This window comes from Gnatocerus cornutus, unplaced genomic scaffold (assembly GCF_029298725.1).
Source record: "Gnatocerus cornutus isolate USDA-ARS CGAHR unplaced genomic scaffold, icGnaCorn1.1 ctg00000253.1, whole genome shotgun sequence".
In the NCBI taxonomy this organism is placed as follows: Eukaryota; Metazoa; Arthropoda; class Insecta; order Coleoptera; family Tenebrionidae; genus Gnatocerus; species Gnatocerus cornutus.
Genome location: NW_028275572.1, coordinates 17501 through 32500, shown reverse-complemented (window position 1 = coordinate 32500; position 15000 = coordinate 17501). Strand labels below are relative to the sequence as shown.

Below are 15000 nucleotides of genomic sequence, written 5' to 3'. Positions count from 1 at the left end.
GAGGTCTGTCCGAGAACACCTCAGCGAACAGCCACCCGGGGACGGGACCGGCACCAGGTCCGATCACCATCACGACGGGCGCGCTTGCCGAAGGTCGGACGCTAACTGTGTAGCGGCCCCGCGCCATCTGTATACCGTCGAGCGAGCCGATCGGGAAACACCACGGGTTCATTCGGCGAACGGCGAACCGTCCGAACGAGCTCCACCGCGGGCCTTAGACCGGCACTCAACGGATCGCGACGTCCTACAGGGGGAGAAGTGCACGCGTTCGACGGCAGATCGACAAAACGAAAGGTGCAAACGACGCGTACGCCATCTGTCACACGATCGTCCAGCGCCGCCATCGAGTCACGCTGAATCTCCCCTTTCGACCTTTCGGGTTTCTCAGGTTTACCCCTGAACGGTTTCACGTACTATTGAACTCTCTCTTCAAAGTTCTTTTCAACTTTCCCTCACGGTACTTGTTCGCTATCGGTCTCGTGGTCATATTTAGCCTTAGATGGAGTTTACCACCCACTTAGGGCTGCACTCTCAAGCAACCCGACTCTGAGGAGAGATCCTCCCGTTATCGGCAGCGGTCGCTACGGGCCTGGCACCCTCTATGGGCTGTGGCCCCGTTCAAGATGGACTTGGACGCGCCGCACGATCTCGGGATGACGGATCCTCCCTAACACCACATTTCCCGGCGTCCGGTTTCGGCCGCGGGATTCGGTGCTGGGCTTCTCCCTGTTCGCTCGCCGCTACTGAGGGAATCCTAGTTAGTTTCTTTTCCTCCGCTTAGTAATATGCTTAAATTCAGCGGGTAGTCTCACCTGCTCTGAGGTCGCATATGAAAAATAAAAATTTTTCATTCGGTCATTTCGACGATCACGACACGTCTCCCATTCCTTGCTATACGTGTTCGTCATTTTTCTTTTTAAAAAATGGCTAAGTTTACAGAAACGCTTACGATCTGACGTCTGTCGCGATTTGCATTACACGTCTCGGACACGACGACCGTCTATAACGTTCTCAACCTTAAAACGCCATTTTTTTTTTTTAAATGACGACATGTTGAAGAAATAGGACGTGCTACGCCGAAAGACCAGCCAACAACTACAACAAGTAGTAGTTGGTCGCTTTCGCGTCTTAAGATGTCGCGCAAATTTACTCGCTGCACGAGAAACGCACACAAACACACGATTCTACGACACACCACGCAAGAACATGTGCCGACGTAAACACTTTCGTATTTATGATTCGCAAGGTGGACGTCCGACGGACTTTGTAAAAAAAAATACAAAGCATACCCGTCCCGTCCTTTTTGACGAAAAAACACGCTCGAGTAAACGTCTCGGCACACGTTCGAGGCGTGCGTCGTTATATCGTGACGTAAGTGACGATCACGTACATTAATGAGTACCTATTCGACGCGTCGCAACACATCCAACACGCTCCGACGTTTTCGTCCGAAAACGAAAACCGAGCAGTCTTTGAAATTGACACGACCCTCAGCCAGGAGTGGTCCGGGAACATTATATCCGAGGACCGCAATGTGCGTTCGAAATGTCGATGTTCATGTGTCCTGCAGTTCACAAGTTGACGCGCAATTAGCTGCGTTCTTCATCGACCCACGAGCCAAGTGATCCACCGTTCAGGGTAATCTTTTTAAAATTTAAACGCTCGTTCCACAAGAACCCCGATCATGCCGATCGTCCAGCTGTCTATACACGTCTTGCAAAAATTTTTGCGTACGTGCGTACATCCGAAACGAAAATGATCTTCGTGGTTCCGAAACGTGCCACGTCTAAAATTTCGGTGTTGTGGTATGGATATTTATGATTCTCGCTCTTAATTGTCTTTCGTCCGTACTTTCTCGTCTGAAAGGGAACGCGATCGTCGGTCTCAGTTTTACGCGTACGAAAAAATTAAAAAAAATATTAACCCAAACACAAATTTGTATCCGCGCACCGAAAAAGAAGCACTTTTCTTTTTCACGCGGTCTCCGCTTTTACACGCAAAGTACGAGCATGTATGTGTGAAGATGGGACATGTTCGATACGATTTTAATTAGGAATTTGCCAATTTCCTTTTTCTCAGCAATAATTTTAATAAATAATGCTGCTTTCTCTCATAAACTACATTTTCGGTAGTTTTCCTTTATTGTGTCTTTCATTTAGTGTGCGTGTGTGTGTGTCAAGCACTTTAAAAAGTGTGACGAAGAGACGGTTTTTGATCGATCGGAATGAACACATCATTACATCATCGTACTCGTTATGAAAAAGCGAATTAGTATCCGCCGTAAGCGAAAAGAGATTTTCGCGGGCGGTCTTTGTGTTCGTGTTTCAATTTTCTTTCTATATTTTTTCGTCGCCAAACCGAAGACAGATCGTGAATTTTGACGAAAAAATTTATAGACGTGCCAGACTGAGCGTCTAACATAAAATCCTCAAGTTTACCGTTCTATATCGTGACTTAATGACGATTGACGGTGTATATAATTTTGAAATGGTGCAGTCGTACGCTCCGTAAAGAGAATTTTACCGTTTCTAACGAAATCACTTTACCACATCTACCAAAAACATTAAAAAAGCAAGGTGTGATGTGTGTGCGATCGCTCGTTTAACGGCGCTTTCAAAAAACTCTTTGAAGCGTCTAACGACGAACATCATTCACGCGAATCGTAGAATCGGGAGCGTTTCTCGCCGGTCCCGTAGCCGGGCGTAAATCATTTAAAACCCACGGTGTCGTAACCTAATTCGACACCTGCGATTTTCTTCTTTCTCGACTACTCTGCTACATCCTCTCCGTGTGTCCGAAAAAAGAGGACTTCTAACGTCTTTCGACTTTCGCGGTGGAGTTCACAACTTTCCGCGATCCGGTCGAAAAACCGAAAGCGTCCCTCCTTCTTTCCATCATTGGAAAAGATCGAGAGATAGTACAAAAAAAATCAAAAAATCTAGGTACCCGAAGAAACAGCCGTATGCCCGAGCGAATTCGGTTTTTCTCGTTCAAAAAAGGTGAAAAACTCGATCGCAAGGACCGGCGCTGCGGGCCAGCGTAACGCTATTGTTTTTCCGAATATGTACGATTCGTAGTTCAAAACGTCGTACACACGGTGTTTCAAAAAGAAACAAGCAACGGCACGACAAAAGATCGTGCCGTCGACTCCATGTCATCGACGACGGTGTTGTAAAAACATAAAGTGTACATCGACACGATCAAATGAAAATGCATAATAATAAATTATACATATGTCAAAATTCGTGTGTACGAGGACACGTTAATGATCCTTCCGCAGGTTCACCTACGGAAACCTTGTTACGACTTTTACTTCCTCTAAATGATCAAGTTTGGTCATCTTCCCAGCGACATCGACGACGTCGAAACGCCATCGCGTACCGGTCCGAAGACCTCACTAAATCATTCAATCGGTAGTAGCGACGGGCGGTGTGTACAAAGGGCAGGGACGTAATCAACGCGAGCTTATGACTCACGCTTACTGGGAATTCCTCGTTCATGGGGAACAATTGCAAGCCCCAATCCCTAGCACGAAGGAGGTTCAGCGGGTTACCCGGACCGCTCGGTCAGGGAGGACACGCTGATTCCTTCAGTGTAGCGCGCGTGCGGCCCAGAACATCTAAGGGCATCACAGACCTGTTATTGCTCAATCTCGTGCGGCTAGAAGCCGCCTGTCCCTCTAAGAAGAATTGTTTGTACGCCGACAGTAAAAACCGCGCACGACCACCGGGCGAACCCAGGATCGACGGGCCTTTGGGATGTCGAAATACGCCTATTTAGCAGGCTAGAGTCTCGTTCGTTATCGGAATTAACCAGACAAATCGCTCCACCAACTAAGAACGGCCATGCACCACCACCCACCGAATCAAGAAAGAGCTCTCAATCTGTCAATCCTTCCGGTGTCCGGGCCTGGTGAGGTTTCCCGTGTTGAGTCAAATTAAGCCGCAGGCTCCACTCCTGGTGGTGCCCTTCCGTCAATTCCTTTAAGTTTCAGCTTTGCAACCATACTTCCCCCGGAACCCAAAAGCTTTGGTTTCCCGGAAGCTGCCCGCCGAGTCATCGGAAGAACGTCGGCGGATCGCTAGCTGGCATCGTTTATGGTTAGAACTAGGGCGGTATCTGATCGCCTTCGAACCTCTAACTTTCGTTCTTGATCAATGAAAGCGTTTTTGGCAAATGCTTTCGCTTCTGTCCGTCTTGCGACGATCCAAGAATTTCACCTCTAACGTCGCAATACGAATGCCCCCATCCGTTCCTATTAATCATTACCTCGGGGTTCCGAAAACCAACAAAATAGAACCGAGGTCCTATTCCATTATTCCATGCACACAGTATTCAGGCGAAGTTTTAGCCTGCTTTAAGCACTCTAATTTGTTCAAAGTAAACGTGCCGGCCCACCTCGACACTCAATGAAGAGCACCGCGGCGGGATTGAGTTGGGCCGCCCTCTCGAGCTAAGCCCACCGGCAGGACGTCCCGCGGCACGCCAGTTGACACCGCGAACGATGAACCGGCGGCGCGGGACACAGATTCGACTACGAGCTTTTTAACCGCAACAACTTTAATATACGCTATTGGAGCTGGAATTACCGCGGCTGCTGGCACCAGACTTGCCCTCCAATTGATCCTCGTTAAAGGGTTTAGAGTGTACTCATTCCGATTACGGGGCCTCGGATGAGTCCCGTATCGTTATTTTTCGTCACTACCTCCCCGTGCCGGGAGTGGGTAATTTGCGCGCCTGCTGCCTTCCTTGGATGTGGTAGCCGTTTCTCAGGCTCCCTCTCCGGAATCGAACCCTGATTCCCCGTTACCCGTTACAACCATGGTAGGCGCAGAACCTACCATCGACAGTTGATAAGGCAGACATTTGAAAGATGCGTCGCCGGTGCGAGACCGTGCGATCAGCGTAAAGTTATTCAGAGTCACCAAGTTGTACGATGACGGAGACCGCCACCGATTGGTTTTGATCTAATAAAAGCGCTCCTTCCGTTTCCGGTTGGAGCTCTGTTTGCATGTATTAGCTCTAGAATTACCACAGTTATCCAAGTAAATGTGGGTACGATCTAAGGAACCATAACTGATTTAATGAGCCTTTCGCGGTTTCACCTTAATTTGGCTTGTACTGAGACATGCATGGCTTAATCTTTGAGACAAGCATATGACTACTGGCAGGATCAACCAGGGAACTGCGTTCTTGTTTTAAAATAAGAGAGTTTTAGTCTTTCTTTCCTTCTAGTCATATAAGCTACAATAATCGTAGAATTTCGGAAAGACACCTGCTGCTCTTATAAAAAACTGAACACTTTCCTATTATTGTTTTGAAGAAAGTGTGCGTGTCTGCGAAACGAAAACCTCGTAAGAAGAGACGTAACGCCACGCGATCTTTCTGGATGGAAAATTTTTCGACATTTTTCTCACATCATCCTTGATTGAATCTCCTGCAACAATTTTATTCTTATTCATCCGTTCTAAGTTGTCGTCGTCGTCGAAATAAATAATTTGTACACACTTCGGGGTACACGTTTGTCAAAATTCATGAAATGCAACGTAACATTTTTACTTTAATAAATTTTTACAGTGCATTCAGATCGACTAAACGAACAACGACGGATGAATTGATTTATGGATTTTTATTTGTTGCGACTCATCGGAGGAGAGAGTGAAGAAAAAATAATCCAATATCATGGTTACGGAATAATTTTCTATGACTTTTTCATCCTTGTTTGAATCTTGCAACAATTAATTTTATTCATCCGTTCTAAGTTGTCGTCGTCGTCGAAATAAATAATTTGTACACATTTCGGTACACGTTTGTCAAAATTCATGAAATGCAACGTAACATTTTACTTTAATAAATTTTTACAGTGCATTCAGATCGACTAAACGAACAACGACGGATGGATTACTTATTTTTGTTGCGACTCATCGGACGAAAAGTAGAAACATAATCCTCCATTGTAATATAGTTTTTACGGAAAATTTTTCTTTTATTTTATATCCTTGATTGAATGCTGCATTTTATCCGTCTTTTTTTCGTCAAAAACAGAGATCAATGCGATTCATCGGACGAAGAAATAATTTCCCAGTTCAAAATTTAGAGATTTTTGGGCACATCGACTTGAAATTTTATCGTAAAGAAAAAATATCGTCGTCGACAAGCAAAAGTTCAAACATTCTCCATACTCTTCGCTAGATTGAAAGCGACGGTTTATTGTGAGATTTCTCTTTAGAAATATTCACACGTTACGAGTTTATGAAATTTTATTTATTTCAAAATTCTCGCTCGGACTTTAGTGAGTTGACGCATTTGTTAATTTTTGGTCGTTCTGACACGAACACATAAAATCTTTGATTGCATTTGGACCGCTAACATAGAAACGCTCGCCGCATCCGCAATCTCGCTGTGCATGGTCAATGGCAAGATTTGTCATCCCTCAAACGATGGTGGGTCCACAGGGTACACATTCCGGCCATCGTCCCAACTACGGGTAAGTCGCGGTGTACGAGAGGTAACAAGATAATCGGACGCACATAAAATCACATTTCGATCGTACGCTTTTGTCCGCTGCTACATACCACCACTACTATCCCTATATATGCCAGCGCGGCAGCGTTCAGCTCTGAATCACTCGATGCGCGAAACGGTCGAAATCCCATAGCGCGCCGGCCGCTCGCTATGGGCGAGGGGTCGGGTAAATCGGTCTGATCGCTCGGTGCAAAAGTCCGTTTGGGTACTTAGAGACGGAATTTTAAAATTCTGATTTCGCAGATCAATTTCAAGGGTCATTAGGACTCGAATGCCGTTAACGGTGTTTTGAAAAAAATATTTTTTACGTTTTTACGGCATTTCGACCGAACACCTCAGTTCCGACTTCGGACTTAGAATAATTTTCATCAAAATTTCGAACGCCTCAGTTTCCAGAGGGTTTTAGATCCCGTTTAGTTAGGGGTTTGAAATTATCACAGCCACCCTTGTTTGGTGTTAGTTCGACCGTAACTTTTGTTCGTTTGCATTTAATTTCGATTTTTCTCGGACTTTTGGTCAATGTAAATTTATCAACCGCTACACTTCCGACTTCGGACTTAGACGAATGAGCGCCGAACGCTACAGTTTCGACTTCGGACTTAGAAAAATTTCGCTCGACCGCCACAGTTTCGAATTGGACTTAGAAAAATTTCGGTCGAACGCCTCAGTTTCGAATCGGACTTAGAAAAATTTTGGTCGACCGCTACAGTTTCGACTTCGGACTTAGAAAAATTTCGTTCGAACGCTACAGTTTCGACTTCGGACTTAGAAAAATTTCGCTCGACCGCCACAGTTCCAACATGAGACTTAGAAAAATTTTCATCAAAAATTCGATCACCTCAGTTTCGACTACGGACTTAGAAAAATTTCGGTCAACCGCCACAGTTCCTACTTCGGTCTTAGAAAAATTTTGATGAAAATTTTGAACGCCTCAGTTTCCAGAGGGTTTTAGATCCCGTTTAATTAGAAGCTTGAAATTATAAAATCTACCTTCTATCGATGTTAGTTCGACCCAAACATTTGTTCGTTTGCATTTAATTTCGATTTTTCTCGTACTTTTGGTCAATGTAAATTTGTCAACCGCTACACTTCCGACTTCGGACTTAGACGAATGAGCGCCGAACGCTACAGTTTCGACTTCGGACTTAGAAAAATTTCGTTCGAACGCTACAGTTTCGACTTCGGACTTGGAAAAATTTCGCTCGACCGCCACAGTTCCAACATGAGACTTAGAAAAATTTTTATCAAAAATTCGAACACCTCAGTTTCGACTACGGACTTAGAAAAATTTCGCTCGACCGCCACAGTTCCTATTTCGGACTTAGAAAAATTTTCATCAAAATTTCGAACGCCTCAGTTTCCAGAGGGTTTTAGATCCCGTTTAATTAGGAGCTTGAAATTATAAAATCTACCTTCTATCGATGCTAGTTCGACCCAAACATTTGTTCGTTTGGATTTAATTTCGATTTTTCTCGGACTTTTGGTCAATGTAAATTTGTCAACCGCTACACTTCCGAGTTCGGACTTAGACGAATGAGCGCCGAACGCTACAGTTTCGACTTCGGACTTAGAAAAATTTTGTTCGAACGCTACAGTTTCGAATCGGACTTAGAAAAATTTTGGTCGACCGCTACAGTTTCGACTTCGGACTTAGAAAAATTTTGTTCGAACGCTACAGTTTCGACTTCGGACTTGGAAAAATTTCGATCGAACGCCACAGTTCCGACTTTTTTTCGAAACTGTAGCGTTCAGTCAAATTGCCGTAAAAACGTAAAAAACTTTTTTTACAAAACATGGTCGACAGCATTCGAGTCCTAATAATCCTTGAAATTGATCTGCGAAATCAGAATTTTAAAATTCCGTCTCTAAGTACCCAAACGGACTTTTGCACCGAGCGATCAGACCGTTTTACTCTACCCCTCGCCCATAGCGAGCGGCCGGCGCACTATGGGATTTCGATCGTTTCACGCATCGAGCGATTCAGAGCTGATCGCTGCCGCGGCGGCATATATAGGGAGTACTGATGGTAAGTGGCAGCGATGACGGACAAGTACGCACGATGAATGGATTGACATGAAATCAAATGTGCGCGTCCGTACGATCTGTTACCTCTCGTACATCGCGACCACCGTTTAATGATATTATGCTAAATTAAAAATAAAAATACATCGATGAAATAAAAAGTGGTAAATCTCTAGAAAGACAATATACCGCTGTGAATAAAAATTTCTCGATGAATAGCGAAATGTGAATTAGTCCGCCTGTAACGTGCATTTTGCGAACGAATTAGCTAATTCACCGCTAGTTAAAAAACGTGACCACCCAGTGCTCTTATCCAAAGTCGTCTGCAAATGAGATGAAATTAATAATCTTGACTCTAATGCAGACGACAAATTGAATTGAATAATTTACTTGAATAATGTGACGGATCTATAAAATAAAACACAAAGCCCGAAACACCAAGCAGTAAAAATCTCGATTATTGTTCCGCCCGTTGAAAAACAAAAGATCCGTCACATGGTAAGCAGAACTGGTGAAAATTGTGAAAGACTTGTTTCTCCTCCGATAACAAGCTTGAATTAAATATGATCAAGTGAATGATATTGGAAACCAAAGAACGAAACTGAGGAGAAGCAAATGTTCAGTAATATATTATGAATAATTATAATATTAATATAAATAATAATATTATATTAAAAATGGGAATTGTATGTGGTTGATGGAAAAAGTTTTTTTTTCTGTTGACCGCTACAGTTCCCAATTTGGACTTAAAAAAAAAAAAAAAAAAAAAAAAAAAAAAAAAAAAAAAAAATGTGTATACGGAAGGTAAAAAGCAAAAAATAAAATATTTTATTATTTTTTTTACGGGTCCCTACCGCTACAGTTCCCACTGAATGTGTCCTTTTCGCGCTAAGTCCATGCAGTCGCTACAGTTCCGAAACTGGACTTGTAAAAATTTCGACATTTTTGAACGCATCAGTTCCGAACGAGGTTTCAAAACTGTAGCGTTCGGTGTAAACGCATCAGTTCCGAATGAGTTTTCGCAACTGTGGCGTTTCATTTTTGTGCTTTCATGGTTGCATAAACAATCGCCAGTGTGAACGCTTCAGTTCCGAATGAGTTTTCGAAACTGTAGCGTTTCATATTTCTGCTTTCATGGTTGCATAAGCAATCGCCAGTGTGAACGCTTCAGTTCCGAATAGATTTTCGAAACTGTAGCGTTCAATGTGAACGCTTCAGTTCCGACTTTGGACTTAGAATAATTTTCATCAAAATTCGAACGCCACAGTTTCGAAAGGGTTTTAGATCCCGTTTAGTTAGGGACTTAAAATTATGACATCCACTTTCGATTAATGTTAGTTCGGTCCGAACTTTTGTTCATTTCCATTTAATTTCAATTTTTCTCGGACTTTTGGTCTTTGTTAATTTTGTCCTTTCGAAACTGTAACGTTCAAAGTGAACGCCTCAGTTCCGAATAGATTCTCGAAACTGTAGCGTTCAATGTGAACGCTTCAGTTCCGAATAGATTCTCGAAACTGTAGCGTTCAATGTGAACGCTTCAGTTCCGAATAGATTCTCGAAACTGTAGCGTTCAATATGAACGCTTCAGTTCCGAATAGATTCTCGAAACTGTAGCGTTCAATGTGAACGCTTCAGTTCCGACTTTGGACTTGGAATAATTTTCATCAAAATTCGAACGCCACAGTTTCGAAAGGGTTTTAGATCCCGTTTAGTTAGGGACTTAAAATTATGACATCCACTTTCGATTAATGTTAGTTCGGTCCGAACTTTTGTTCGTTTTCATTTAATTTCGATTTTTCTCGGACATTTAGACTATGCGAATTTTAGATTTTTCAAGCTGTAGCGTTTGGCGAGAACGCCGCAGTTACGGACAGGTTTTGTGTCAGACTTTCAATAATCTGAAAAAACTCCGAAAAAAGAAAATAATTAGTGTTTTCATGGTTGCATAACAATTTAAAATTCATGCACAAAAATAATCCATCTATATTTCCGTTATTCAAGAATGCAAAGGAAAGACGAAAGTTCGGCAACAATTAGTTTCCGCGGTTGCATAACCATTCAAACGTTATGCTTAAACACAATCCATTTACGATATATAATAAAAATAAAGCTTTATTATCAACTTTGAAGTCCATTCTATTGCTGATCTTTAGACCTATAGATTAGGTCAAGATGTCAAATGTCAAAAAACAACTACAGGTTCCTGTATTTGTAGCAATGCTGGCGCCATCTGTAGAACAGTTACCTAAACTTGAAAGTCAAAAAAATTACAGCTTTCTGTAACTATTAATGTTGGTATCGCCACCTGTTAGTCGAAAACATAATTTAGTGGCGCCATCTATATGACAGGTCTGGAACTTCAGAAATGTCAAAAATTACAAGATTCTGGGTTAATTTACGTATTTTTCTTGAATTTTAAGCATAATTTGACCTGACCTGACCCTAAAATGGCGCCATCTATGTGTCAGGTCTGGAACTTCAGAAATGTCAAAAATTACAAGATTGTGGGTTAATTTACGTATATTTCTTGAATTTTAAGCATAATTTGACCTAACTGACCCTAAAATGGCGCCATCTATGTGTCAGGTCTGGAACTTCAGAAATGTCAAAAATTACAAGATTCTGGGTTAATTTACGTATTTTTCTTGAATTTTAAGCATAATTTGACCTGACCTGACCCTAAAATGGCGTCATCTATATGACAGGTCTGGAACTTCATAAATGTCAAAAATTACAAGATTCTGGGTTAATTTACGTATTTTTCTTGAATTTTAAGCATAATTTGACCTGACCTGACCCTAAAATGGCGCCATCTATGTGTCAGGTCTGGAACTTCAGAAATGTCAAAAATTACTGTTTTTTCCTTTATTTTACATATTGTTTTTGAATTTTGGCGCCTATTTTAACTCAAAAATGGCGCCATCTATATGACAGGTCTGGAACTTCAGAAATGTCAAAAATTACAAGATTCTGGGTTAATTTACGTATTTTTCTTGAATTTTAAGCATAATTTGACCTGACCTGACCCTAAAATGGCGTCACAGGTCTGGAACTTCATAAATGTCAAAAATTACAAGATTCTGGGTTAATTTACGTATTTTTCTTGAATTTTAAGCATAATTTGACCTGACCTGACCCTAAAATGGCGTCATCTATGTGTCAGGTTTGGAACTTCAGAAATGTCAAAAATTACTGTTTTTTCCTTTATTTTACATATTGTTTTTGAATTTTGGCACCTATTTTAACTCAAAAATGGCGCCATCTATATGACAGGTCTGGAACTTCAGAAATGTCAAAAATTACAAGATTCTGGGTTAATTTACGTATTTTTCTTGAATTTTAAGCATAATTTGACCTGACCTGACCCTAAAATGGCGTCATCTATGTGTCAGGTTTGGAACTTCAGAAATGTCAAAAATTACTGTTTTTTCCTTTATTTTACATATTGTTTTTGAATTTTGGCGCCTATTTTAACTCAAAAATGGCGCCATCTATATGACAGGTCTGGAACTTCAGAAATGTCAAAAATTACAAGATTCTGGGTTAATTTACGTATTTTTCTTGAATTTTAAGCATAATTTGACCTGACCTGACCCTAAAATGGCGTCATCTATGTGTCAGGTCTGGAACTTCAGAAATGTCAAAAATTACTGGTTTTTACTTTATTTACATATTTTTTTGAAATTTGGCGCCCATTTTGACCCTAAAGTGGCGCCATCTATGTGTCAGGTCTGGAACTTCAGAAATGTCAAAAATTACTGTTTTTTCCTTTATTTTACATATTGTTTTTGAATTTTGGCGCCTATTTTGACTCAAAAATGGCGCCATCTATATGACAGGTCTGGAACTTCAGAAATGTCAAAAATTACAAGATTCTGGGTTAATTTACGTATTTTTCTTGAATTTTAAGCATAATTTGACCTGACCTGACCCTAAAATGGCGCCATCTATATGACAGGTCTGGAACTTCAGAAATGTCAAAAATTACAAGATTCTGGGTTAATTTACGTATTTTTCTTGAATTTTAAGCATAATTTGACCTGACCTGACCCTAAAATGGCGTCATCTATATGACAGGTCTGGAACTTCATAAATGTCAAAAATTACAAGATTCTGGGTTAATTTACGTATTTTTCTTGAATTTTAAGCATAATTTGACCTAACTGACCCTAAAATGGCGCCATCTATGTGTCAGGTCTGGAACTTCAGAAATGTCAAAAATTACAAGATTGTGGGTTAATTTACGTATATTTCTTGAATTTTAAGCATAATTTGACCTAACTGACCCTAAAATGGCGCCATCTATGTGTCAGGTCTGGAACTTCAGAAATGTCAAAAATTACAAGATTCTGGGTTAATTTACGTATTTTTCTTGAATTTTAAGCATAATTTGACCTGACCTGACCCTAAAATGGCGTCATCTATATGACAGGTCTGGAACTTCATAAATGTCAAAAATTACAAGATTCTGGGTTAATTTACGTATTTTTCTTGAATTTTAAGCATAATTTGACCTGACCTGACCCTAAAATGGCGCCATCTATGTGTCAGGTCTGGAACTTCAGAAATGTCAAAAATTACTGTTTTTTCCTTTATTTTACATATTGTTTTTGAATTTTGGCGCCTATTTTAACTCAAAAATGGCGCCATCTATATGACAGGTCTGGAACTTCAGAAATGTCAAAAATTACAAGATTCTGGGTTAATTTACGTATTTTTCTTGAATTTTAAGCATAATTTGACCTGACCTGACCCTAAAATGGCGTCATCTATGTGTCAGGTCTGGAACTTCAGAAATGTCAAAAATTACTGTTTTTTCCTTTATTTTACATATTGTTTTTGAATTTTGGCGCCTATTTTAACTCAAAAATGGCGCCATCTATATGACAGGTCTGGAACTTCAGAAATGTCAAAAATTACAAGATTCTGGGTTAATTTACGTATTTTTCTTGAATTTTAAGCATAATTTGACCTGACCTGACCCTAAAATGGCGTCATCTATGTGTCAGGTCTGGAACTTCAGAAATGTCAAAAATTACAAGATTCTGGGTTAATTTACGTATTTTTCTTGAATTTTAAGCATAATTTGACCTAACTGACCCTAAAATGGCGCCATCTATGTGTCAGGTCTGGAACTTCATAAATGTCAAAAATTACAAGATTCTGGGTTAATTTACGTATTTTTCTTGAATTTTAAGCATAATTTGACCTGACCTGACCCTAAAATGGCGTCATCTATGTGTCAGGTTTGGAACTTCAGAAATGTCAAAAATTACTGTTTTTTCCTTTATTTTACATATTGTTTTTGAATTTTGGCACCTATTTTAACTCAAAAATGGCGCCATCTATATGACAGGTCTGGAACTTCAGAAATGTCAAAAATTACAAGATTCTGGGTTAATTTACGTATTTTTCTTGAATTTTAAGCATAATTTGACCTGACCTGACCCTAAAATGGCGTCATCTATGTGTCAGGTTTGGAACTTCAGAAATGTCAAAAATTACTGTTTTTTCCTTTATTTTACATATTGTTTTTGAATTTTGGCGCCTATTTTAACTCAAAAATGGCGCCATCTATATGACAGGTCTGGAACTTCAGAAATGTCAAAAATTACAAGATTCTGGGTTAATTTACGTATTTTTCTTGAATTTTAAGCATAATTTGACCTGACCTGACCCTAAAATGGCGTCATCTATGTGTCAGGTCTGGAACTTCAGAAATGTCAAAAATTACTGGTTTTTACTTTATTTACATATTTTTTTGAAATTTGGCGCCCATTTTGACCCTAAAGTGGCGCCATCTATGTGTCAGGTCTGGAACTTCAGAAATGTCAAAAATTACTGTTTTTCCTTTATTTTACATATTGTTTTTGAATTTTGGCGCCTATTTTGACTCAAAAATGGCGCCATCTATATGACAGGTCTGGAACTTCAGAAATGTCAAAAATTACAAGATTCTGGGTTAATTTACGTATTTTTCTTGAATTTTAAGCATAATTTGACCTGACCTGACCCTAAAATGGCGCCATCTATGTGTCAGGTCTGGAACTTCAGAAATGTCAAAAATTACTGTTTTTTCCTTTATTTTACATATTGTTTTTGAATTTTGGCGCCTATTTTAACTCAAAAATGGCGCCATCTATATGACAGGTCTGGAACTCCATAAATGTCAAAAATTACAAGATTCTGGGTTAATTTACGTATTTTTCTTGAATTTTAAGCATAATTTGACCTAACTGACCCTAAAATGGCGCCATCTATGTGTCAGGTCTGGAACTTCATAAATGTCAAAAATTACAAGATTCTGGGTTAATTTACGTATTTTTCTTGAATTTTAAGCATAATTTGACCTAACTGACCCTAAAATGGCGCCATCTATGTGTCAGGTCTGGAACTTCAGAAATGTCAAAAATTACAAGATTCTGGGTTAATTTACGTATTTTTCTTGAATTT

General features: G+C 40.3%; 3 non-coding genes across 3 annotated transcripts in view; all 3 read right to left on the bottom strand.

Moving 5' to 3' along the window:
* The window catches only part of LOC148165667 (large subunit ribosomal RNA), a 4039-nt gene extending 3213 nt beyond the window's left edge, over positions 1 to 826 (bottom strand). Inside the window, exon 1 of the ribosomal RNA XR_015771273.1 lies at positions 1 to 826. This exon is cut by the window's left edge and continues 3213 nt beyond it. This is a non-coding gene — a ribosomal RNA (large subunit ribosomal RNA).
* A 658-nt stretch (positions 827 to 1484) lies between these two features.
* On the bottom strand, positions 1485 to 1641 carry LOC148165666 (5.8S ribosomal RNA). Its single transcript, XR_015771274.1, has one exon. It is a non-coding gene; the product is annotated as a 5.8S ribosomal RNA (ribosomal RNA).
* A 1622-nt stretch (positions 1642 to 3263) lies between these two features.
* On the bottom strand, positions 3264 to 5184 carry LOC148165665 (small subunit ribosomal RNA). The gene has a single exon (XR_015771276.1). It is a non-coding gene; the product is annotated as a small subunit ribosomal RNA (ribosomal RNA).
* Between the last annotated feature and the right edge of the window lie 9816 nt (positions 5185 to 15000).